Below are 27,953 nucleotides of genomic sequence, written 5' to 3'. Positions count from 1 at the left end.
TTTTACATTTGGTTATTCAATTACTGTATACCCAAATACAGTTTGGTGCCTCAAAAAAAAAAACAAAAAAAAAAAAAAAAAACACCACAACGCTGTTTATTTAATTCATACATCTTTCTTTATTGAATTTCTGTGCTCATAGATTTTTTCTTATGTTTTATGTAGACTCTCATACAGAATCATCCCAAATCAATCTAAAATGATAAAATCTTTCCAAATAGTTATAACAAATAGAAATTGCAGAACAACAACATATTGCAGTGTTAGATTTTTTCAACATCGTGCAGCCCTACTTGAAATTAAATGTTAAATCAAATAAAGTTTATGTAAAAACGTTGCGAAACTTGGACAAAAGGTTACGATTATACTCGCTTAGTTTTTTATATCTAAATCAGCATTACACAACCTACTTTTGCATAAATTAAACTTCATAAACTGTTTTTGCTACTAAAATAAAATCCATGTAACTGAAATAAAATATATTTAAAAACCCGGACAAAATATTACGATCATTCATGTTTAGTTTTTATATCTACATCAGTATTTACACAATAAAATCTTGCATTAATTAAACTATATAAATTGTTTTTTACTACTTGAAAATAAATACATGTACCTGAAATAAAATTCATTAAAAAGAAAATATCTGCAAGGAAAAGAGTTCAAATGTTTACTTAAATTAAACTAACAAAAACTAAAATAAAAGCTTAAATCTATAATAGTGTAACTTTTGTATTTTATTTTTTGTGAAGTTCAGATTTATCTATCATTTTGAGAAAACGACCTTTAAAAATATGAACTCTAATTGAAATCTGTTGACACAAAATGACAAAAAAAAAAAAAGACAAAAGAAGCACTTAAAAGTCTACTTTAGTTGTTTTCTCTCCATTTATACTGATAAAAAAAATCTTTATGAAAAGCCCCAAAAATTGGTAGGTGCATGAAAAAAACGATGCTTTTTGGTTTGGTAGAAACGAAAGCCAGGTAATCAGCCGCATTGTTAAGCGGCGCGTTTCAGTGTCCAAAACATGGCTAATTATGAGCGTCAGCTACAAGCAACAATCACACACGACTCACCTGTCTAATGAAGGCGTAAACGAGCGCTTGTGGTCTCTACACCATTAGCCAAAGGGCCCGCTCGCTGAGGTAGACTGTGACTTGTTGTCAGAAAGCAGAAGAAACAACAACAAAATCACTAGTCTTCCACAGCGAATCGGGTCAGTGCTGGTGTCTGGAGAAATGGGAGTAATTTTAGCCAGATTTACTTCAATATCTGCGTTCTTCTCACTGGAAGACGGAATTGATTTACTGTCTGTGAGAATGAATATTTATTAAAAAGCTCTTGCTATATGTGTGCTTTCAGCTTCCAAGTAACCCGAGCTGAAGCTCTCCAGGGACCCCGGCCTGAATCCGGAGAAATCCGAGACTGATGGGAGCTCATAATGTGGTATTACCTGCCCTTTCCATTGAGAAGACTTTGCAGAGCCTGGAAAATGTCGCCTCTATCTGAAGGCTATACTGCGGAAACCTTGTGTCCTCGGCCCGTTCGCTCCGATGAGGCTCAAAATGAAAGGGATGATTCAGTCGACGTGCCTGTAGTTCGAATAACAGGTCTGTGCTGGAGAAAATGTCCCACAAAGAGCTTTAGGTGTGAATCACGCAACGTAGGTTTAGCGAGTGGAAACCTTCGGAAAAAAAGAAATAAGAAATGTTAGAGATTGTGAGAAAAGAAGGCAATATGGAGAATTAATCTATAGGCTTGATGATGTTCGCAGTTCTTCGCAATACTTGTCAGTGGTAAGTGAAAATATTTCATCCATAAGACATGAATATTATATTATATTATATTATATTATATTATATTATATTATATTATATTATATTATATTATATTATATAGATTAATATTAAATAGTGTATAAACCAGGATTGTTAAATAAAAGTTACATTAAATAATAAAAACTTAACGCTAACATAGGCTCATTCTGAAAATGTAGCCCTATATACGTTTCTAGAGATCGGGAATTATGCAGCCAGAAGTCTGTATGCCTGCATTTCGTCTTTAAAATGAACGCTACGAGGCGGTATGACGCTGTTCCTTTTCGTGCTTACAAGCTGACCGCTTACCTCTGTATGAACGGCTTTCCTACTGTTACCAGTTTGCTCAGTAGCTCGCCATGTACGTCGGTAGACTTGAGATGCAGAGAATAGTTGACCACAATGACGGGGTTCGAGTATGGCGTAGAACGGTTCCAGAAAGTGGGTAAGACATAAACAGAAGCCAAAAATGAAGTAATCAAGTAAATAACAGGGTGAGAATGTGGTAAAATCAGAAAACGTGGAAAAAATCAGGGAAGGCCTTTTTTTAAAATTTATTATTTTTTAAAACTGTCGATTGTTTTTGGAAAAAGTGTGTGGGCGGGTCAATTGGTGCTATTGAAAACACTATTGGTTGGGTTTAGGGAAGGAGGAGGGGTGGGTCAGTCAATCAGTCAGTCAGTCTACAGCGGCCTCTGGTGGATATATGCGAGTACGGCAGGCAAGAATGGCACTTGCGAGAGAAATTTGACATCTCAAAAAGTGTACACATCGACTTCTGATAGATATGCGAAAATGAAACTTCAAAAAAAAAAAAAAAAAAAAAAAAACAACCTCCTGGGACGAATATGGCGCTTTCTAGAAATGTATAGTAGTAGGTTTTCAGAATGAGCCTGGATTGAAATATGTTAATGTTTAAAACTAAAGCTGTTTAAAAACTAAATATATTTGATTAATATTATTACTTGTTTTGTTTTTTATATCTAAATCAGTATTTTGATATTAATATAAATTCTATTTCATTCAATTTTTGCTATTTGAGTTGGCAGCAATAGCCTAGACATTAAGTGCATTGACATATAGCTCCATGGTGCTCACAGTGACCTGAGCTCAATTAAAGGTGAAAAACCCCTAAAAATAATTATTTATGTTTTTTCTATTTGAAATAAAAATCTATGTTAACGGAAATAAAATATACTTAATAAAAAGTTTTATTTCAACTAGCTGCAAAGGAAATAGTTAAAATTTTCATTAACTTGGAATAAAATAACTAAAACTGAAATTAAAAATGGAATCTGTGTGGGTGTATTAAATTTATATATAAATTATAAAATTATATATATTTCGAGTTTTTTTCTTCCTTTTTAAATATTTCCCAAATGGTTTTTAACAGAGCAAGGACAATTTTACAGTATGTCTGATAAAGTTTTTTTCCTCTGGAGAAAGTCTTATTTTTTATTTCGGCGAGAATAATACAATTTTTGAATTTTTTCAGTTTTGAACAGAATTCATTAAACAGAAATTGGGGAAAAAAATAAACAGGGGTGATCATAATTCAGGGGGCTAATAATTCTGACTTCAACTGTATAATATATATATATATATATATATATATATATATATATATATATATATATATATATATATATATATATATAAACACACACTACTATATTGCACAGAGAAATATAGGTTTAAAAGTCATCATAAAAAAGTAAAAACTATTTTGTAATCTCAGAATACATTCTATTATTTGTTATCAAAAATCTTTTCCTATCATTCTTTAGTAAATATATGTTATTATATAACATCTAAAATTGTATTAATATTTTAATATTTTGTGAAATTATTATTATGCATAATAATAAATGAATTAAAGTATTATATTATTATTATTTGTATAGCTCATTTGGACAAATTTTTATTTGATGCAACCATATAAATACAGGCATCATCACTCTATAACCCCACCCACCAAACCTCATTGGTCCAAAAACCCATTAAACCAAATACCCCTCTCTTAACTTCTCATTTAGTTACGACACTTATGTGTTTCCAAGCATTAAACTACAATCCCATCAATCCAGCATCCACTGAATTACCATTAGCCACCAAGGCCGTTAGCCTTGGGTATAAAAGCTGGTCATAAACGAGAATGCACTCGGTTAAGCAAGCTCACGACTCCCACGTAACGTTGCCATTCGGGGACATAATGAAGTGATCAGTTTTAAATGACAGATCAATGTACGGGAAAAAAAGAGAGAGAGAAATAGAGCAACAGCAAAGATGAGCCAGGAAAGGTGGCCTTTTCTTATGGCTTGCACATCATTTCGCTAAAACCTCTCTCTCTTTACACACACACACACACATGCTAGACCTTTGATAGTGACATTTGAAGGAGGACAGCTGAGTGCATTTTGCTCTACCTTCCTTCTCTCTGAAAGAAACACTCTATTTCCTTTCAGTCCAAGGGGGCGGAGGGCTATAAAAAACAAAAACCACAACAAAATCCAGCCTCCACCGTCATGGATATACACTACCGGTCAAATGTTTGGGATTAGTGTGATTTAAACAAAAACAAAAAGTGTTAAAATGGCTCTTCTGCTCACCGAGGCTGCATTAATTTGATCAAAAATGCAGTAAAACTGTTCAATATTTGTACAATTTAAAATGAGTTTCTTTAATCAAATGTAGTTTATGATTTAATTTATTTCTGTGATTTAAAGCTGAATTTTCATCATCATTATTTCAGTCTTCAGCAACGTGATGCTTCAGAAATCGTTTGATGGTCAAGAAACTTTTCTTATTATTATCAGCAGTGTTTAAAACTGTTATGCTGCTTCATCTTTTTGTGGAAACTGTTTATTTCTAAACTCATCTAAACTTTATTTATAATAATAATAATAAAAACTAATTTTGTTATTCTGAACTCATTAAAGAATCCTAAACATTTCCAAGTTTCCACAAAACTAATCAACAGGAAAAAGTACTTAATAAAAACAAAAACAACAACAACAACAACAACAACAACAACAACAACAACAACAACAACAACAATAATAATAATAATAATAATAATTCCTTACATTTATATAGGGCTTTTCCTGACACTCAAAGTCCTTTATAGATTTTTGGGGGGAATCTTCTCATCCACCACCAGTGTGCAGCATCCACTTGGATGACGTGACACCAGCTGATTGGTGGAGAGCAGACAGAGTGATGTGATAGGAGGATGGTTAGGAGGCCATGATGGACAGAGGCCAGTGGGCAAATCAGGCCAGGATGACAGGGTTAAACCCCTACTCTTTTTTTGAAGGACATCTTGTGATTTTTAACGAATTTTTAATGTTTCATCCAGAAGACGGTGCTCACTGAGCAGTATAGAGTCCCCATTAATAGACAAATTACCAACCTACGTCACACGGGTTCCCGGTTGCAAAAAGAGACCCGTGGCAATGGTAAACATGTTGTGTTGTGCGGTAGGATGTCAAATTCCAAAGTCAAAAAAAAAAACAAAAAAACAAAAATTTAACATTTACCGTACACCACACTGCTTTTAATGCCAACCGCAGACGTCTTTGGCAAAAAGAGACCTGAATGAAGTGACGAGATGACCTAATTAAAAATACTCGACTCTGCAGTTTTATATCAGGTAAGCCCACGCTATGCTAAATCATACACGCTACTCGTTTTTGATTTGCAATGATTTCAGCAAAAACAGTTAAACATGGTTAATTAAACTGCGGACACTGAATACTAAGAATGAAGCGTGAAAGTGTAAGTAATTAAGGTAAAGTTGGTTTTATATTCACACATTCATTCAGTGACAACTTGTGACACTCTCCCTGTATTGTTTACCACGGCACTTTGAATATTCCGTCTGAAATAACCTGCAAGTGTGACTTAAACAACATTAACAGTTTATTTTACTGTGAACATGTTGTACTTTGATAGTCATTGGCTGCTAATATGATTTCGCTATTTACAATTCGCAAATAATACTTTCATGAAATGATATTATTAAGGAGAAAGTCTGAATGTGTAAATATAAAACTAACTTTACCTCTATGTGCAAGTTCACATACCCTGCCTTACAGGTTTAGTTTGCTGTCAGACTGCAGTTGTTTTGCTTGTTGATGATTACCCAGGCCTTGTATAGCTCCATCTTTTTTCCTTGTCTTTGGCTATGGTTTGGTTTTTAGCATTACATAGTTTTGAATCTGGTAATCATGGAACATTATTTCTTTCAAATGACAACACAGAACAAAATTCTTGGCATTCAAAGACTTGTAGCCCTTTAACTTCTCTCTTGTTAAAACACTTGGAGCTTCAATGAGATTGTATATTTGGGGCTGGATGCTTGGCCATTTCATCTTATACAATATGCATTGGGAGGGTGCTATCGCAAATGGACATGCAAGACAAACGCCGCTCACTTTAAAGTTAATTTTGCAGAATCGCTGTGCTTATCACTGGTTGACAAGCTGTTATGATAGCTGAAAGCATTATGTAAATAATATATATATAATATGTAATCAATATAACTTATTTCTATGACAACAACAAACTCTACCGCATCAGATGTCATCCACTCGCTGTAAATGCTAGCGCACCTGTTTTTTTTCTGCCACCTCCCTGCGCGGATCCTTAATGTTTACAAACATGGTAATTCGTCTACATACTGTGGCATTCGAACAAACACAGACCGCAGACCAGTGAGCACCACCTGCTGCACTCACTAACGCCACTTCCGGCAGCAATCTAGTTTTCCCTTGTGGCCTCCCATTTATGTACTGACCGGGTGCAGCCCTGCTTAGCTTCAGTGGGCGACCATGTAAGGCAGGGATGTCAAACTCAATTCCTGGAGGGTCGCAGCCTTGTACAGTTTAGTTCCAACCCTAATTAAACACGCCTGATCAAACTGTCTAATTGAGTCCTTCAGGCTTGTTTGAAACCTACAGGTAAGTGTATTGAAGTAGTGTTGGAACTAAACCGTGCTGGGCTGCGGCCCTCCAGGAACTGAGTTTGACATCCCATAATTAAGAATCGTTAATAACGACAGAGTACCAAAAACAGCTGATCATAGTAGAGCAGCAAGTCAGCATATTATAATGAGATCTGAAAGATCATGTGACACTGAAGACTGGAGATAATTCAGCTTTTAAAATACATTTTAAACTACATTCATTAAGAAAACTACCATTTAAAATTTTAATAATATAAAATATATTCATGGGGAGCACGATGGCGCAGTGGGTAGTACTCTCCCCTTATAGAAAGAAGGTCGCTGGTTCGATCCACAGCTGGGTCAGTTGGCTTTTCTCTGTGGAGTTTGCATGTTCTCCCAGTGTTGGTGTGCGTTTCCACCGGGTGCTCTGGTTTCCCCAACAAGTCCAAAGACCTGCGGTACAGGTGAATTGGGTAGGCTAAATTGTCTATAGTTTATTTGTGTGAATGGAAGTGTATGGGTATTTCCCAGCGATGAGTTGCAGCTGGAAGGTTATTTGCTACGTAAAACTTGAGCTGGATAAGTTGGTGGTTTATTCAGCTGTGGTGACCCCAGATTAACAAAGGGACCAAGCCGAAAAGAAAATGAATAAATAAATTGAAATCTATTCATAATTATTAATATAATAATATAATATACAATATAATTTATGAGATATAAAATTAAGTATTACAAATATATATATATATATATATATATATATATATATATATATATATATACACATTTAAAATAAAATATAAAAATTATTAAATATTTAAAAATTATTTAAAATATTTAATGACTATTTTTTATTAAATAAATTCAGCCAGGGTTCTCATATTTATAAACATGCCATACACACATTTCTTCCCATTTTGTGCGAATGCCATGCAATGAGAACCCTGGGCTGCATTTATTTGATCAAAAAATACAGTAAGTACCTGTAAAATTTCCCTATGAAACACAAAACTTGCTGGGGAAACATGTTCATAGCTGTAAGTAATCATATTAAACTTAAATACTGTCTAAATTGAACCACTTTAAATCGTTATATGAGCCATAATCATTAATGAATAAATAAAAATGTATTCTGGTGAACGTTCACACATTCACAAACTCAGACTCCTGGTGAGCCTTCCATCAAAGCCATGTAAAATCTCACTGATCGGCATCGTTTGACCAGTACTGTATGTACAGCGAAACGATGTCAAACTCACCTGCGCCGACCACAAAAGCATGACTGACAGGTGTTTTCGGGATGGCAGGGGAGCGTCAAAGCTAAGGTTACATCGGCCCATTCATTTTGTATAAGGCCCTGCTTGGGTTAACACGTACAAAAGAGAAAGCAACAATTGTGTCGCAGACGTCCATTGAGCGGAGACTGACAGCGCAATTCTTTAGAGCTTCATTAGAGACGTGGCCGGTCGCCGCCGCCGCCTCATACTGAGGTGATGGATTACTTTCAGAGCCCAAGCCGCACAAGGGAAATTAGCTCGGATCAACTATGGTTTTTCCCATTAAAAAAACATATTAGCCATAATAGGCTCCTCAGTTCGTATGAATAAAGTCGAGGCCTCCTTTTTTTTTTATCCCCCTTCTCATTTTCTGTAAGTAGCCAAACCCGTTTCCGCAACGCACTTATACATTTACTTAAGATTCCAGAGAAGTGGGAGCAAGTGAGAAAGAAAAAAGAATGAAAGAAGAGGGGGAAAAAAAAAAAAGGTGAGAGCACCGCTCCTATTTATCTCCAGTCGGGAGTCTAGTAGGAAAAAATAATGGGCCTTACGTTGAATAGTAATCCTTTATTAAGGCCAGTTAAATTACGCTCTTCAGTTTAGGACGGTCGCCTTTCACCGGGCACAATTAGAAAAGAGAAAAAAGCTCGTTTGGTGTCCAGCCAAGAGGAGCGAGCATTCAATTCAGCTCCTGGATCACAAGAATTAAGACTAATGTCCAATTATACTGTCTAAAGATGATTCAGTGGAGTAAGAGAAATCTCTCTTTTTTTTTTTGAGAATGTGCATAGATCATAACCTCTGGGGATTCGTCATGCTTGTAAAACTTTATTACGATCATTCGTGGCAGGCGGAAATCAATTGTCTCCATTTTTTGGATTGTTGAGCATGTTATAGGGATGACAGTTTTGGACGTGGCGCGTCTCGCTAATGGAGACACCTGAAATAGCTGGTCAGGCAGAGATGACGAGATGTTCGTTTTAATAGGTAGTACGCTTTTTTTTTGCTCAACTCATGTGTGGAAGGTGTATTGGGGAAAGAAAACAATTAAAAAATGCATTAGGGCAGACGATTATGGCAGGTAATGATGTCAGTTAGCTTGGAAAAGTCTTGTCAGAGACGTGTTCGACTCACATTCAGATGTTTAAAATGAAAATGTTCCACAGCAGATGTGGAGCGCTGATAATGACTAATTGCTGAAAGAGAGAGAGAGAGGGAGAAAACGCAATTATTTTAACTACGGAAGCACCTTTTTTCCCCGTCTGAAGCGATAAATAAATCCCAACTGAGTTGCAGGTATGAATTGGTTTTTTCGATTTTCTTGAGAAAACAAAGACCTTAAGTAAACACTGAAGGTTTACATGAAAACAACAGAGAAAGGACGAGAGTGAAAATGTTTAACAAGCAATCTGTTCTTGTTCCTCAGTAAAAAAAAAAAAGGACATTTTGTAAAGTAGTGGTAATGTATCCTTCAAAACATCTTGTGTGTGTGTGTCCAATCTTAACAGAAAAGGCATCCAAAATAAAAAAAAACAACTGCATCTCTCAGTATGATACACATATACAGTTGAAGTCAGAATTATTAGCCCCCCTGTTTATATTTTCCCCCAATTTCTGTCTAACGGATTTTTTCAACATTTCTAAACATAATAGTTTTAATAACTCATTTCTTATAACTGATTTATTTTATCTTTGCCATGATGACAGTAAATAATATTTTACTAGATAATTTTCAAGACACTTCTATACAGCTTAAAGTGACATTTAAAGGCTTAATTAGGTTAACTAGGCAGGTTAGGGTAATTAGGCAAGTTATTGTATAACAATGGTTTGTTCTGTAGACTATCCAAAAATATATATAACTTCAAGAGTAAAATAATTTTGTCCTTTAAATGTTTCTTAAAAAATTAAAAACTGCTTTTATTCTAGCCAGAAATAAAACGAATAAGACTTTTTCCAGAAGAAAAAATATTATCAGACATACTGTGAAAATGTCCTTGCGCTGTTAAACATCATTTGGGAAATATTTTTAAAAAAGTAAACAGAAACTAAAGGGGGCTAATAATTCTGACTTCAACTGTAGCTAGTTTTCTTGCTTGTTAGTGTGCTAACCCTAACTAGGAAACAAAGAAAATCTTTCTGATATTCTTTTTTTAATGCAATAACACCACAGTAACACCATCACGTCATCCCTCAACCCTGCCGGACACCTTCCCTAATCTGATTCCCTTCACATCCAGTGAACCCGTCCAGAGCAGAAGCACCTTACATGGCTGCTCAGTCACCCCTTCACATGATTATCTCTCTCTCTCTCTCTCTCTCTCTCTCTCTCTCTCTCTCTCTCTGCACTGAGCTGATTAGGTGGGTGACTTACAGTGACGGAGGTGACTTCCCACTTCCTACTCTCTTTCTCTTTCTGTGTGTGTCTCTTTCTCTCTCCATCTCTCTCTCTGTCTGTCTATGTTTGAGGAAGGAGTGCTGGAGTTTCTCTGGCTGATTTGCTCTGAGTTCAGAGAAAGACTGAACGCAGAGACAAAACTCAGCGCCATTCCTGCAGCTACAAATCTACGACAGAAGAAGCATTTACAGGCTACAAACGCTGTGAAAAATGTTGGCTTCCACACAATTGATTGGTGTCTGGACAACTTGAAGGAATTAGGTTAACATTAGTTTGTCATGTGCTTTCCCGTCTATTGTCTAGCACCCTCCTTGTTATCCGATTATTCGTTTATTCAGTTTATCTGTTTGCTTGTGAATTATTTCTGCTTATAACTCCCTCTTGTCTGCTGTCCTGTGCCAGTTCTTCATCTTTATTTCCAGTGTCCAGTCCTGTCCAGTCCAGCACTATTCTTCCCGGCCAGCCCAGTCAAGTTTGTTTTAGTCATGTTTTTCCCCCTCTAGGTTGATTTAGTTCCCTTTTTGTTTTATTTTTATTATTAGTAAACCCATTTGAGTTCCTGCATTTGAGTCCTCGTCTTTTCCTGAAACCCACACAACTGTAGTTTTAAGTAGAGCTAACTCAAAAAAGCTGTGCAGCAAGTTGCCTTACAGTTTTAAGTTAAGCCTGTGTTTATTTTAAAGTGTAGTTAATGTATTTACTAACACGAACGAATGACCAATGCATTCATAACCATACTTATTCATCTTTGTTGATGTCAGGTAACGAAAATAAAGCCATTTATTGTTAGTTCATGTCAACTCATGGTTCATTAATGTTAACAAGCATGAATTTGGAATTATTTTATATATATTTTTAAGGGGTTTTCACCTTTTTTATTGACAGGACAGTGGAGATGTAGAGACAGGAAAGTGTGGGGAGCAGAGATAGGGGAAGGATCAGCAAAGGACCTCGATACGGGAATCGAACTCTGGTCGCTGCGAGCACCTCGGTGCTATGCGTCGACGCACTAACCACTAGGGTATTGGCGCCGACTGAATTTGGATTTTAATAATGCAATAGTTAATGTCGAACTATGATTGATAAATATTGTTCATTATTAGTTAAGGCTAGTAAATATATCAACTACCGAAACCTTATTGTAAAGGAGTGGCCAATTATCAATACTCCTATATTAACTACATGTAATTTATTTAAAATTGTTTTGTATTTAATAATGCTAAAAAAGTTTTGTATTTATTAAATAATGTTTACAAAGAACACAGTAAAATAAAGTGTTGCCCTAATATTTACATAAATGCACTTTCTGATAATCTGATAATCATTTTCTTCGAATCCCAGTAAAATAGATTGTTTTAAAAAATAATATCAGCTGATTTGAAATGTGAAACGATGGTTAAATGAATCCCAAATTTCAGTGGCTTTGGTTACAGCAGCAGAATCTGTTTTGACCACAGCTGTTCCAGATGTAATGGTACATCGGATAATTGTTATTGTTGTAAATATGTGCAGGACGGAGTGTGGTTGTCAGTCAGTGGTGTACAGACCGATTTCTCGGTAATTAACGCGGGTAAGAGCATATGATTTACGGTAATTGCCTTGACAAGGGGGCTGAGTGAAGCTACACTTAATTACCTGAACATGCTCTCTCCCATGAGCCCAGTCAAAACCACCTTTTACCGCTTTTTCCCTTTTTATTTTACAGTGCTGAAATTGGAGAGATGTGGAGGTGGTGAATTTGCTCCGCAACCCCCCAATCTGCCTGTCAGAGGGATGCTGGATTTGGGTTGAGGTAACTGGCAGTCGTATCAGAGTGTGTGTCTGCTGTTTTTATGTTTGTCTGTGGAAATTCACCCTCTTTTAAGACGGGAACTGCATGCAGATATGCAGTCCAAAATCGTCCTTTTTAAAGAAACGCCTGCATACACGGTGTGCTACGTGTTGCGAAAACCCCTTATTCGTTTAAGATTTCCTCGGCGTACAATCAGATTACCTCAATTGTGCATCCGCCAGTTTTTATAGCAGCAAAAAAAAAATCAATTCTGCCATTTTCTAAACTGCACAATGTCGCAATGAAGTCAGATGACCTCGTGGCCATTGTGCTCAAATCACATCTGATTGTCTCTTATAGTCGCCATCGACGATTCAATACGCTGTGTGCTTCCAAACAGCCATGCATCTTTCTAATCAATGGGTAGAAATTGAATTTAACACATTTCGGTGGCATTCAAGGTGATTTAACCCTTGTGTGTGCTTGCACTTTTAACAATAGAAGAATTAGTTTGGTTCCACAAAGAATTGTGTGATCAGTTCTTAAAATATCTATTCTACAGAACCTTTTGTCCACTATAAAAAAACCTTTGAGAAAGGCAAAGGTTTCATAGATGATAAAAGTTCATTACGGAACTAATAATGATGCATTGAAAAGCCTTTATTGTTAAGATTTTATAAAATTTGCAATATTTTTACTAAATTATTCCCATGCCATTTTTGCATTACAATGCATTCTTTATTGATGGGTTGTTGGCAAGGCTTCAAAATTAAAACATTTAAAAAAATTTTTTATTAACATTTAAAATGTACATTTGCACTATTTTGGTGCTATTTATTCCAATTTGGCCTTAAAATACTCCCCTTTCCACTCTTTTTGTTTCCATTTCTACTGTATGCATGGCCTAAATTTTTTTAATAAAACCTCCATATTTGTCAATGGCCAGTGACAAATTTACCAGCTATGTTTATTTCTAAATGGCCATGAAACTCTACTTGCTCTATTTCATAAAAAAAAATAAATAAAAATGTATTACTATTATAATTGAAATAAATAATTACAATTTTTTAATAATCATTAACATTATGAAATTTGCATCATCACAAATGTGGCACTGTTTAAAGCAATACTTAAAACCTTTTTTTTTTTTTTTAGATTTGCTTTAGATAATCGGTAGTGCAAAATTCAGATTTATTGTTATATTGACACTTGTGTTCTTACCATCTTATGCCAATAATGTTAAATTTTGTTTTTAATACCGTAAAGCACTTTGGGCAGCCTCCTGGTTGTAATAAGGTGCTATATAAATAAAGCTGATTGACTGACTGATTGATTAAAAAAAAAAAAAAAAAAAAAAAAAAAAACTTACAAAACTAATATTTAAATATTTATGTTTTTTTTGTAATTGTTTAAATCCTAAATAGAAGTTTAAAGGCCCGAGCACACCTGGACGCTTTTTGCTTGCGTTTTCCGTCGACATTTAACGCCTCGTGTGATCGTGCACACCAACACGCAAAGCGCTAGGTGCAAAAGCGTCATTAAAAAAAAAAAAACGCCTCATGCTCAAACGCCTCAAAACCTTCTTCACCAATCAGGTTGGCACTTTTGTTCACGTGCACAGAGCTGCTGAAGTTACAGTTAACAGCACTCAAGCGCAAAACTGTCAATGCGAGCGCACACTGAAGAAGATGCCCAAAGGCGGTATGAACATGGAGCTGCTTATTGCTCTGTGAACAATAATCATTTCTTCATCGCTTAAGCTAGAGCTGCTACTTTAACCATCCATGCCTGTTCGAGTCACCAGTAACTTTAACAAGCGTGTCAACGTTCCCTCTTCCTCTTCTTCTGCGTTATAAGCTGGATGTCAGAAGCTTAAAGTTGTGAAGCGCCATCTAACGTCAAGCGGTGATTTTGCATACGCTTCTGCTTGACGCCAGTGCAAATCGCTTGAGTTTGAATCCGGAAATCGTCTTGTAAGACGCTGACGATAAACGCAAACGAAAAGTGTCTCGGTGTGAACGAGCCTATAGAGCTTTTAATTTTGGTGCAAAACCATGAATAGAACAAACAAAACCAACAACAGAATTAAAAAAAATAAAAAAACTTTTATATTGTCATTTTAATTAAAATCAGAACTTTTAATTTCTTATTACAAATTTTTACAGCATGTTTCAAATAACCAATGAAATCTCACGCCAATTCGTAGCTTTTTTATTTAGTGGCTAATTCGTATGATTTAATTTGTACAATTTAGTACGATTTGCTCATCACCCAATGACGGTTGGGTTTAGGGGCAGAGTTGGGTGCCTTGCCTCCTTTTAAAAAATCTTACATTTTTTTGTACGACTGAACTCGACACTAAACTGATAAAAAATAAAATACTTAAGTTTTCTTGTGAGGTCAGGCTGCAAATACACATTTTATATGAACTGTCAAGTCACTAAAAAATTCCTTGCTCTTTTAAACATCATTTGGAAAATATTTAAAAGAGAGAAAAAAAATATGTGAATGGAAACGTAGTTATTGAAATTTTTACCAGCCATGTGTATTTCTTAATGGCCTTATTAGTCTATTTCACTAAAAAAGAGATTATACAAAATGGAAAACGCATGTAATAAAATTTGATTGTTATTATTAATATTTAAGTAAATAATGAAAAATTTTTTTTTTTATTATTATTAATATTATTAACAGTCAACTTACAAATCTAATATGGTTTTATGTAATTGTTTAAAACTTAAATATGCTTTTATTTTGGCACAAAACCATGATAAAAATTTTATAAATCTCATTACAAATTTTAGTGCATGTTTCAAATACACATTTTATATTTCAAGACTTCAAGACTTCAAGACTTCAAGTCACTAAAACTGTTACCATAAGTTGCTCTTTTGTCTGTATTTATTTCTATATTATTTAAATTACAGCAGTCTTCATCATTTAATAATCACGCTAAACCATTTTGAGTTTTCAGGCATTATTAGAATTTACATATTTTTTTAAATAATTTTTAATGATTTCTTCTACCATTTGGCTCGGATTTCATACTTTATCTAATTCTGTAATTAATAAAAATAAAGAATTAGCATGTAGTAAATAGGAAATGATTTAATGCCAGAAGTAAACAACTGAAGTTTTTAAATTTCTATATTATAATTATTATTTTTAATTAAAAAAACACTTTCATTCTAGCCAAAATAAAACAAAGACTTTCTCCAGAAGAAAAAAAATATAAGCGGAAATACTGTGAAAAATGCCTTGCTCTGTTTAACATCATTTGGGAAATATTTGAAAAAGAAAAAAATAATTCACAGTTAAAATTCTGAAAATGAACACATTTTTGGTTATGATTGATACTAATGTTAAAAAAATTGTAAAAATGCATGATTTGATGCATTGTTTCCTCAACATATCAAGCCACCTTCAGCATTCCCCTGCCAAAATAGAGGATTGTTGCTTTAAAACCTAAAGAGAAGCACAGCAATAGTGAGGAGGACAGCAGCTGCATATTGACTGAAGGTTTGAAAACCATGTTAAAAACAGCATCACGGCGATGAGCGTGACGTGTGTGTCTGTGTGGGGGAAGTGCTAGCGGGGAGTTTCCTGCGGTGGACAGTAAGGAGTGCTAGCGATCAGACCGTCAGTCATGGCCCCTCGCTGTGCCCACCTCTGATGTCGAATTTCACTCTGACTTCCTTCTCCACCCCCAACCCTGAGTCTGTTTTCTGAAGCACAAACAGGTCGCTGGGCAGTTTATGGCACTGCGGCGCTCAGGCGAGATGCTTTGTGTCCCTCTATCGTGTTTTTGTGTACACTCGCACACCTGTGCCCGGCGACGGACAAAGGTCCATAGCAACGGGAGGACGGCGGGCAACTGGATACCACACCTGTTTGATCTTTAAGACCTGTCCTTGATAAGTGGCCGTCGCATGGCAACCACGGCCAATGGGTTCAACACATTGTTTCAGTAGGTAGGGGATTGGACGGGTCAAGATTTATGCCGGACTACAATTCAAAAGGACAATGTTGGAAATGATCTCAATTAAATTTTGTTTTAATTACAGATAATAAGTGATAATTGGCTGATAATAAAAAATAAATATTAAAAATGTATGTATATACAGTTTAAATAGTAGTAGTACATTTTATATAGTAGCTAATTATTAGATTAGTGTGTAAATACACACACACACACACACACACACACACACACACATACATATATACATACAAGATTATACATGTACAGTATGATAATTGTTCAGCATCACAGTTAGCAGTAATTCTTTTTTAACAATAAATAGTAATGGTAAAGAGTAAATAATACTACTTGTGTATGTATATGTATGTGTGTATGTATGCATGTATGCGTGTATGCAATAGTGACTGATACTGATATTGTACACAATTTTCATAGATACAGTATATATACACAGTATGTGGGTGTGCATGTGTAAAAAAAGTTACTATTATTTGAACTTTTAATGTTCTAATATAATATTAAAATTCAAAAGGACAATGTTAGATTTGATCTCAATTAAAATTTGTTTTCATTTGAATTAGGGCTGTATGATAAATGGAAATCGAATTGCAATTTGAAACGTTGCGATTAGTTAAATTGCAAGAGGCTGCAATATAAAATTTATATCCATATATATATATATTTATATATATATATATATATATATATATATATATATATATATATATATATATATATATATATATATATATATATATATATATATATATATATATATAAAATTTCATTTTCCCTACCCAAAGCAAATCAGTGATGGCTGACTGTGTGTTATAGTCTTACCAGCCAACTGAGTAAGCGCACTTTCGTTCTGCCCAATCTGAATTGCGCAACTGAACTACGTCCACAAAAAAAAATAGCTGACAAAAGTGCTGACAAGTAGGATGATGGCGTCTTTGTTTCAGATGCATTAATAGACGAATTAAATAAAAAAAACAGCATTATTATAGGGTAATATATAATAGGGTAATATATATATATATAATATATAGCAGTAATATGAGAATATTTTGATTTCAAAGTCACAGACACAGAACAGGTAATTTCTCAGAGCTATTGCAGATTTGTTGCCATGGCTTACAGATTACTGAGCTGGAACTTGACTAAAAAAATTGTAATCGTAAATCAAATCACAATCCCAATATCTGTCAAAAAAATTAAAAATAATATATATATATATATATATATATATTTTTTATGTTTTCCTGAAAAGACACAGCCCTATTTTAAATACATTAAGGCTAATAAATGTAATAAGTGATAATTGGTTGATAAAAATTATGTATAAAGTTTAAATAGTAGTACAGTTAACACAGCAGATTAGTGCACACACACACACACACACACACACACACACATATATATATATATATATATATATATATATATATATATATATATATATATATATATATATATATATATATATATATATATATATATATATATATATATATATGAAGATCTGATGATGCTTCAGCAGATTCCACTGTATTACACTAATATCGCTTCGAAATATCAACACTAACAAGAGAAGCTCGAAAGGTCCCTGTATAAATACAGTATAAAACTTAAATAATCATTTTGATTTTTTGTTACGTATCACAGTTAACAGTGTAATTCATTTTTAGAATAAATAATAGTGCTTTTGAATGAAAAAGATAGTGCTGATACTGATTTTGTACATAATTTTGTACATAATTTTTTATACTGTGTGTGTGTGTGCGTATGTGTGTGTGTGTGTATATATGTGTGTGTGTGTGTGTGTGTGTGTGTATATATATATATATATATATATATATATATATATATATATATATAAAAAACGTACACGTATATACGTAATGTACAGTATGTATTAGGGCTGCACAGCATATCATTTAAGCAATGTGATCATTCGTAATAGTCACGTCGCAGGATATGCAATGTTGAGTTTGTATTATAATTCATCATTTGCATGCGTTTTTGAAGCCTGCGACTATGAGTTGCACTGTTTGTACACTTTAATAATGATACATTTTTATTATTCAATTACTGTACCTGAATAATGTTAGACTCTGAGAACATTGAAACACTGTTTATTTCAATTTTTTCTCTATTGTATTTATCTATGCCTGTGGATTGTTTATTAGATTTTATGCTGGTGGACACCCACTAAAGAATGAATCTAAAAACATACATTTACAATTTTTTTTTTCTTTACAAATAGAGATATTAGATCATCTGGTGAAATTGTATTCATATTGCAAAATATATTGCAGAATAACAATTTCGTGCAGCTCTAGTATGTATACATGTATGTGTGTGTGTGTTGTTATCATTTTTAATTGTAATATTTTATCTGTGGTTTTAATATTCAATACAGGCCGATACCAAATCAAGTACAAATACACTTATCAGTATTGGAACTACACTTAAATCTCAATTTTGTTGATAAAATAAGGAACAAATACTCACCCACAACCACCGGCAGATGTTGTCAATGCTCTTCTCCCCACAGTTATTCAGCGCAGACCTGAAAGGAAACGGAGGGATTGTCATGCTTGCATAATGGATAAATGCACATATCGACTCGCATCCGTGGTAGATGTTTATCTGTAATTAAAACGAACAGAAAATACATACAGCGATATCTCTTCCGAGACGTGCTCTGATTTGCACAGCATACATGCGCCATCTCGAACCCTGCTGTGCACAATCTCAGTCCTGCTCACTTCCTGCTTTGTAATTCAATTGCACGGCCTAACAGAGGAAAGCAGAGCTTCTTAGCCTACGTACCCTTGGGATCCACGAGCTTAGCTCTCCGTGGAAGCGAATGACACAGTGGACCATGAATAAGTATTGGTTTTAAAACCGGAAAACATTTGCATTCGAAACGAGAGGGTCAGAAACATGAGGAGATTAGGCTTCAATGAAGGTTTTTGGAGAATGAAGTTATTTATTTTATAAATTATTTTATATTTCTTTTAAGCAACTATTTTTTCAACAATGCAATCTCATGGCAATTCCTAAATCTGTCAATATTGTGCTGGATCAATGGTTGATTTGCATAAAATTGTCACCTATACAGTTGAAGTCAGAATTATTAGCCCCCCCCCTGTTTATTTTTTACCCATTTTCTGTTTAACAGAGATTTTTTTTCAACACATTTCTAATCATAATAGTTTCAATAACTTATTTCTAATAACTGATTTATTTTATCTTTGCCATGATGACATTAAATAAAATTTTACCAGATATTTTTCAAGACACTAATAAAAATTCTGGAGCAAATAATTCTGATTTCAACTGTATATTATTTACACATTTTTGTACAATCTGCTTACACCTCATTTGTGCTTAGAGGAGAGAATTGATGTTTTTTGGTTATAAAAATTGTACATTTTCATATGAATTGGATTGTATGACTTCATATGATTTCGAAGTTTGCCAAAACGTTAAAAAAAATAAATAACATAATCTGTCAGACTGGCTTAAAATCGACTAAATTATGTTAAAAAATAAATTAATTATGTTATGTTTAAAAATAAAATAAGTTGATAATGTTTTTAAACCGTAGTTAATCAGTTTTACAAAATTAAAATGGATTTTCATTAATTTTAATATATTTTAAATGAATTTAATTTATAGGCATTTTAATTATACAATTAGCAATGGTTCAAACAATTTTTTTGTAATTAATATTTTAAGTAACTTTTATTACAAAAACAATATTTTAATCAAACAATGTCTGCTAAATATTTAATTAATAAAAAGTTAAACTGCTAGCTAAAATGTATTTTTTTTACTGTTACTTTGATATATTTTAGATTAATACTGTGCATAAGTTATTTGATTATAAAGTCAGAAACAATTTAAAGGTTTTTATTTATAATATTAATTAAATTAATAACTTGTACAAGTCATTTGATTAAATATTTTTTATGTTTAAATACCTTTTGTGTGTGTATATATATATATATATATATATATATATATATATATATATATATATATATATATATATATATATATATATATATATATATATATAAAATCATTTACACTGAAAAAAAAAAAATTATTACTATACTGAATAAAAATTTTGCTTGGGAAAGAAAGAAGTTCTCAGAAATAAGTAAATCTCTACCCTTCTCCTCTTCTTGTACCAGTGGATGTGTTTTGCGGCCTCTTGGCCTGCGGTCTCCCATTGGACAGCTGCTCCACATCCACCCTCACATCCCCCCACCGCTAGACTGTCACTGGCACTGCCTGATTCACACTTCAAACACAGCCACAAATGGCCATCGCTCATTTGAGATTCTCTCACGTTTTGATGTCCAAACTACTCTCTGAAAAAAAAAAAAAACATGCATCGCCTTCTTCAAGGTTAGAGGCCAACGTGAAAACGGCTACGTTAAAAGGCCCTTGAGGTCCTGATGATGCTTCAGCAGATTCCACAGTATTACACTAATATCGCTCCGAAATATCAACACTAACAAGAGGAGCCCGAAAGGTCTCTGAAGATCCAATCCAATTCAGAGAATTGTTCAAATGCACAGTGCTGCGAACTCAAACACTGTCTAGGAGGAACCTGCTACCACTGGGGAGCTGTGCAAGCGGAGGCTCTTTTAGGATTTATATGTATTTGCACAGCTGTTATTTGATATTGGATTTGGGGGAGTGCTGTAACACTAGGGGAGTTGTAACTCTGTCAGTTTAAGCGATTAGAAAATGCCCTGAAATCACTATCGTACTCGACCACCATCATCTTGATTGAAAGCGTGCAGGTTTTACAGAACAGTCAAATGTGGAACCAAATGCTTTGTAATCTGTGATTAAGTAATTAAGGTGGCTATTTAAATGTTTAATGTTCACGTTCATCTTAAGGAGAGACACTGCTGACAAAAATTGAGATTTTAGGCATTTATTTTATTGCTTTTTTAGCCTAATCGAAAGAAAAGACATGCGTTTCTTTGAATCACTCATTATCCATTTGTATCTGTAGATTTCAATTACAATATGCTATTTTTTCTCCTTATAATGGGTTTTTACACTTGCAATGAATTAATAATCTTCACTGGTTGTAATAATCTAGGCGACGCAGAGGCGCAGTGGGTAGCATGTTCGCCTTACAGCAAGAAGGTCGCTGGTTCGATCCTCGGCTCAGTTGGCGTTTCTGTGTGGAGTTTGCATGTTCTCCCTGCGTTCGTGTGGGTTTCCTCCGGGTGCTCCGGTTTTCCCCACAGTCCAAAGACATGTGGTACAGGTGAATTGGGAAGGCTAAATTGTCCGTTGTGTGTGTGTGTATGTTTCCTAGAGATTTTTTGCGGCTGGAAGGGCATCCGCTGCGTAAAAACTTGCTGGATAAGTTGGCGGTTCATTCTGCTGTGGGAACCCCAGATTAATAAAGGGACTAAACCGACAAGAAAATGAATGAATGAATGAGTTGTATTAATCTATACTGAGGGATACAAAACTCAAACATGATATGTCTGATTATATTCAATTTATTCTCTATGAAATTATTTTCGGTATATTTCCATAACCCTCTTTGAGAAAAAAAAAATTGATTTCTAATATGAAAAAAAAAACAAAATTTTGAAGCTGACATACAGCGTTTCATTTATTGATTTAATTAATCAACCAACCAACCAGGGAGGTATGGTAATAACTATTAATATACACATGCTTCTTAAACATGAAATAATACACTGTTTTCAGAGCATGGCATGTGTATTTCTGTATGCCATTTGATATGCAGTTTTAATTACATTTGTGCCATATGGTCACCATTTTTCAGTTTTCTGCTAATGCTACTATCCTGTAGTACTATCCTGTGGAAAAAGCAATATTTGCTTCTAACCAAAATGTGTCAGTTAAGTAATAACTGTAGGCTTACATTTCTAACCAACAGATACGATGATATTTAAACCCTGAAACGAGTCATGATTAAAGAAAACACAGTGTTACAGATGTTTAAACACATTTACAGTTTGTCTTGATCCTTTTAAATGGAATCACTGATTAAAAACATCCATAAGCGTTTAGTTTAGTGTCTCAGGTCACGAGTGAAAAGTCAACACTTTGTATTTTCCTTTGACCAACTCCAGTATTTAGGTAACCAAATTGAAACGTGTCATGCGTAAAGAAAACACCGTGTTACAGATGTTTAAACATATTTACAGTTAGTCTGACACTTTAAATGGACTTTACCTGACTAAAAACATCGATAAGCGTTTAGTTTAGTGTATCAGGTCAAGGTGAAAAGGCAACACATCGTATTTTACTCCGACCTACTCCAGTATTTTGGTAACCAAGCTGCATCTAATTGCATTAATTGCGCATATCCTCTTGTTTGAACACCTGCTCAGAACGATTTTTCTTCTTCTTCTTTTTGCTTGCGACACGAACCGAACCATTTGGGCTGCCATTTCTGGAAGTGTTTTTCCATGTAAATGTGTCATCTCGACGCTCGCAGACAACCTGTCACCTCCTCCTGCTCGCGCGCGCGTCCACAGCGACCGCACGTGATCAATGAGTTGTGATAAAACAGCGAGGGGTTATCGATAACTTCGCTGTTTGTCATCTACCAATGTTATATGTGTGAGTTTTTGCCAATTTACGAGCCACTGAACTTGTTTAGTTCGGTTTAAATCAAGCTTTATTTGCATGACAAAGATTTTTGTTTACATTTAGGTTCGTATGTCAGGCTGAGGTGTGTAACACGTTGTTGAAACGTAAGTAACTTGTTTTTTAAGGTAAAACGTTAATATGATATTCCGAATTGCAAATTATACAACCTAAAGTAGTATTAAAATTGAAAACTTTAGTTTAATTATGTAAAATGATGCCAGGAGTGTTGTTGTTACAATCTCTGTAACCTTAATAGTAACCCCCAATGTGAACGACAGTACTTGAACATACTTGACGAAAATAGCTAGTTTTAAACATTTTTTGTTTTGAAGAAGCTAATAAAATGCATTAAATATATGCTGAATTAATATAAATTGTGCATTCATCATGTTAAAGTGAAGGTACAACTATACCTATCTGTTCAGCCAGTACATTTTTAGTTTAAGATCAAGTTGAATATATCATACCTGCAGATTTCCTACCTGTAAATTTGTCCTCATTAAGGAAAACACTCTTATATTCTATTGTGCCCTTGTTACGTTCCTTAGTAATAAATCTAGCATTATATGTGTAGTTACACTGTAACACAGTTTAAAAAAAAGGTGTAGACACCCATACAAAGACTGATGCTATATAAAATATAATTACCAACTGGTTAAAACGATGGTGTTACAACTCTCCTGTCTCTCCTACACACATAATGTATGTCTATAAATCAGATAGGACCTCACGGGGACCAACTGTAATTACATACAGCATACTTAATTTAATTTCCTGCCAGATAACGTCATGTATTTATTATATTTGTAATGAAAAGTGGTTATCAACACTGCACTGAACATCCCTGCGTTCGGTTTATCTGTGCATCATCGAGAGACAACAACGCAATCGTTTTTAAGGATCTTGCAATATGCACTTTGAACGCGTCAGCATCTAACAGGTGGTTGAGAACATCTGTTCAGTGCTTCAGAGGTTCGTCACTAAGCCCCACGCAAGAAATAATTCATTCTGACTAGATTAACCAGCCTACAGCTCAGTCTAACTAATGTTCATGTAAGGGAGGGGGAAAAAAAGCTTTTTGGACTTTTTTTTTCATTGTGTGCTCAACAAAACCCATTTACATTTGGTTTTAGAGAGTAAATAATGTCTCACTACTTAAAAAAGGGAGAGGAACGATTATTATTTGGTTTTTAGTTAGTAGGTTGGAATATTCTAGCATTTTGGTGCACTAAATAGCACCTTGATCCACAGTGCTCAGCATATACAAGTAAACCCCCCACAAATCTCTCATTTACATCAATGTTTTCTATAGGTTGCTTTACAATATTATATTTGTGCATATACATTAGTTTAGTCAGTACTTAAGCCAAATATGAAGCTAATCTAACTAAATAACTTGCAATAATGGTTTAAAAATAAGTAGCCCAAATTGATATGTTTGGGAAAAATATAAAATGTATATATATTTTTTTAAAATAGCAAAAAAATCAAGAGAAACAAAATATATATATGATTTTTTTGAAATTTTGTAGTTTGTAATTGTTTTGCAATATTTTGCATGAATTTAATGTATTATCTTTAAATTTCTAAGGATGTTCGGTGAGTAAATAGTATTATTTTAATAAATATATCAGTTTAATAAATCTGCTTCGTTCAAATGCACCAATATATATTAACCATATTCACTGAAAAATGGATAAAATATTAATTTTTAATCAAAATGGAGGCGTACTCATATGTGCTAAGCACTGTATATACACCAGTAATTATATACCTTCACCAACTAAAAGCTAACACTTGAGGGTCAAACTGCGATTTGCTGAGGGAGGCTTTAACACGAGTTGCTTCTGCTACCAAATAAATCATTCATTTGCTAAATTGTCCCCGGGGCTGATCCCGTGCTGTTGGAAATGATTGCCATTGACTCGCTCGTTGTGTGCGGTGACACTGGGAGCTGTCCAACACTGTGGTGCTGAAATTGATTGAAGAGCAGACGCCTAGCACATATCCGGCGGAAGCTAATTATATGCGCCCTTTTCCTCGCATATCTTTCTGCGAGTGGGCATTTGAACACGTTGTTTTCAAGAGTTCATCCACCTCCTTGCTGCATTTGTTTTGCATTCTGCTTCAGAAAAGTGACATAAGATGGGCTTTTTTGAAGCAAAAAATAGCATTTTTGTTTACTATATATACAGTGCTCAGAATAATAGAGTATTTTTATCCATTTCTCAGTGAATATAGGCAATGTTTTTGGTTAATTTAAACAAAACAGATTTATTAAACTGATATATTTATTAAAATCATATTTTAATCACCAATCATATTTAAAAAAAACTGAACGATAAAAAAAATTCAAGCAAAATATTGCAAAACAATTACAACCTACAAAACTTCAACTAAATTGTTCAGTTTATTTGTTTCTCTTCATTTTTTCACAAAAATTTGCATTTAATATTTTTCTACAACATATAAATTTAGGTGTACTACTTTTTGGTAATTTATTTTCTTAGATAAGTTCCAGATTTGGCTTCAGTACTGACTAATCTAATGTATATGTAAAAATATAATATTGTATAGCTTCGTATTTGTGAGGGGTGTATATATATGTGTTTATATATGTAGTTTGCAGATGCTTTAAGGGCTTTAGTGTGTATTTGTGTGTGCTGTAAGCGATAAAAAATACAACAGTATTGGGAAAACAAATGATTTTTGCATCTATCGAGCTGTAGAAGAAACTGATGTAGGATTTTATTTAAAAGCACTTTGGTAGTCAATTTCAAATGAAAAAAAAAATAAATAAAAGCATTAAAAATTTATTTATTTTTGTTTATACTGCAAGAAAAAAAAGCTGAAATTATTTCTATTTGATCCATCCTTAAATATAATGGGAGTTTTCACTTAGAAATGGCAAGAAAAGGACACAATTGCAGATAAAAATAGTATTTTTAAGTTGAAAAACTGAACACACATACACTGTAAACATGACAATTCTACCGTTCTTCTAGCTCTCAACCTATTTTCCTGTTTCTATGGAGAAAAAAAAAAGACAAAAATGGTGACCTCGGTGTCTATTCATTTTCATTCTACAAAGCAAGAAGCGCTGAAATCTAACAGAGACTGTCAGTCCTTTTCTCCACATTTTGTGTTCCACACAAGACACACAGTCGACACAAGAGCGAACAAACGACCAGATATCCCTATAAGCAAGCCATCCCCCCCTCCATCCCCTCAGCATACTGAACGAGATCTCCACACACACACACACACACACACTGACACAAGCCCACCTGGAGATGTGCGAATTCACATCTTCCTTCCTCCCCCCCCTCCTCGAGGGCTGGAGTTCAGCCAGGAGAGCATGTCACTTCATTGCATTAAATTGCCACCGGAATACATCGGAGCTAAACGTTGAGGAAAGGCCACCAGGACCACCTCTATATGATTAGAAAGATGAGGATGTCGAGGACTGCTCCGATATTGGATTTGCCAAGGATAACTATAATAAACAGCTCTCCAAATCTAATTGTAGTCATTCGCTCAACACACCAGCTGGGGAATTACGGATCTCCAAGGAGCTCCTCTCCCTAAAATCAATAGAAGTTTTGCAAAAAAAAAAAAAAAAAGCATATTGACTTGGGGAGGGACAGAGAGATTATTTTGATGGAATGAGAGATTTAGAAATTATGAAAAACACCGTCGTTTTGGATCATGAGGATGTTTTTTTTTTTTTTTCTCAAATGGATAAAAATAAGAGGAGGGTCATGATTCGTGGTGCATTCATCCCCCAAATCCTGTGAAATTACATCTAAGGCACTTGGAGGAGATGTGCTGATGCTCTTGTCACCTGTTGATCAGGATCATCAGCACTTAGATGCAACTTTCCCTACAACACACACACATACACACACACACACACACACATGCACACATTTAATTTAGTATGATCAAAAGCATTCGGAGCTGACATCGCGACCTGTGCGTTTTTATATTCTACACACATCTATTTATGTATTTATTTATTTATTTTTTTAATGTTAGCAATTCCAATCTAGTAGCTGTTCAATAAAAATATAACAGATTTAATGAAGAAACAGCACATAAATCCGAACGCGCAAGGGCGTTGTTTGCTAAAAAAAATTAATTACAACCAAAATAAAATCTCATTTGAACTCCATCCTCACCACTTTGTTTTGACTCGACACCGTCTTTGCTAAACCTTTCGAAAAAGCTGTTTTTCAGTGACCGAGAGAGTCGAAATGAAGGATGTCTTACGTGCGTTTGCGGAGGACGCTTCGCTGGAGATGACAGCCCAGTCTTCTTCTCGCCATGTGCCGTAACAAAAGCATCCCATGCATCCGACGCCTGTCCCTTTAAAGCCTTGCTGCATCCCTGCAGGTGGCCTGTCAATTTAGCCGATCCGACTGACGTCACCGCGGGGCTGGCGAAAGATGTAAGTCGATTTTCATAATAAAAGTCACTCGAGGTTTTGGTTTACATTGCTGGAGGGAGAGAGAGGGAGAGACAGAGGGAGAGTCATTAGATCGAAAAGGGTTTGGTCGTTTAAGATTGTTTAGGATTATTTACGTGACTGGATTTGATGGTTTAGAGGGTCTTTGGAGGTTTGTTGTGATCAGCTGAATGTGCATGGGTTCATTGTAAAATCAGTCTGCAGACAAGTCTGAGCTCTGTAAAAATACAGATAGCATGAGGTAAAATATAAAGGAAATGAGAGCATTTCTAATTTATGGAATACGATGTATATAGTTAAAATCTGTATTTGTATATTATTACAGTTAAACAAAACAGATCATTATATTTTATTATTTTTTAATTATTAAATTATATATATATATATATATATATATATATATATATATATATATATATATATATATATATATATATATATATATATATATATATATATATATATAATGGGATTAATGATTTAATAATTAAAAATATTAAAATATCCTAAACTGTATCTGTATTTTTAACTATTAAACAAATGATTTTATATATTTTTATATTAAAATATGGTAAGAATAATAATTTAATGATTAAAAATAATAAAATATCCTGAGCTG

The 27,953-nt window shown here is 34.2% G+C and overlaps 1 protein-coding gene, 1 long non-coding RNA gene and 1 other non-coding gene across 14 annotated transcripts in view; 1 reads left to right on the top strand and 2 right to left on the bottom strand.

Annotated features, from left to right (window-relative positions):
• Nucleotides 1–27,953, top strand: part of det1 (DET1 partner of COP1 E3 ubiquitin ligase) — a 95,326-nt gene that overhangs the window by 20,411 nt on the left and 46,962 nt on the right. For 2 of the 12 annotated variants that reach the window (XM_073941740.1, XM_073941741.1), the window contains 3 exons: nucleotides 1,364–1,611; nucleotides 11,954–12,011; nucleotides 12,147–12,233. The gene's annotated coding sequence lies outside the window, so the exon portion shown is untranslated. Of the gene's footprint in view, nucleotides 1–1,363; nucleotides 1,798–11,953; nucleotides 12,012–12,146; nucleotides 12,234–22,707; nucleotides 22,837–22,929; nucleotides 22,971–26,234; nucleotides 27,317–27,953 lie in introns of those variants that run through there. The other 10 variants (XM_073941742.1, XM_073941739.1, XM_073941736.1 and 7 more) reach the window with 7 other exon arrangements.
• On the bottom strand, nucleotides 104–27,214 carry LOC141380912 (uncharacterized). Its single transcript, XR_012400292.1, has 3 exons — nucleotides 27,139–27,214; nucleotides 18,709–18,766; nucleotides 104–1,685 (listed from the first exon to the last, which is right to left on the bottom strand). It is a non-coding gene; the product is annotated as an uncharacterized lncRNA (long non-coding RNA).
• Nucleotides 1,130–1,208, bottom strand: mir7a-1 (microRNA 7a-1). Its single transcript, NR_029920.1, has one exon. It is a non-coding gene; the product is annotated as a microRNA 7a-1 (primary transcript).

This window comes from Danio rerio, chromosome 25 (assembly GCF_049306965.1).
Source record: "Danio rerio strain Tuebingen ecotype United States chromosome 25, GRCz12tu, whole genome shotgun sequence".
NCBI lineage: Eukaryota > Metazoa > Chordata > Actinopteri > Cypriniformes > Danionidae > Danio > Danio rerio.
Note: the sequence above shows the minus strand (reverse complement) of the source record. Positions and strands in the feature narration are given on the sequence as shown.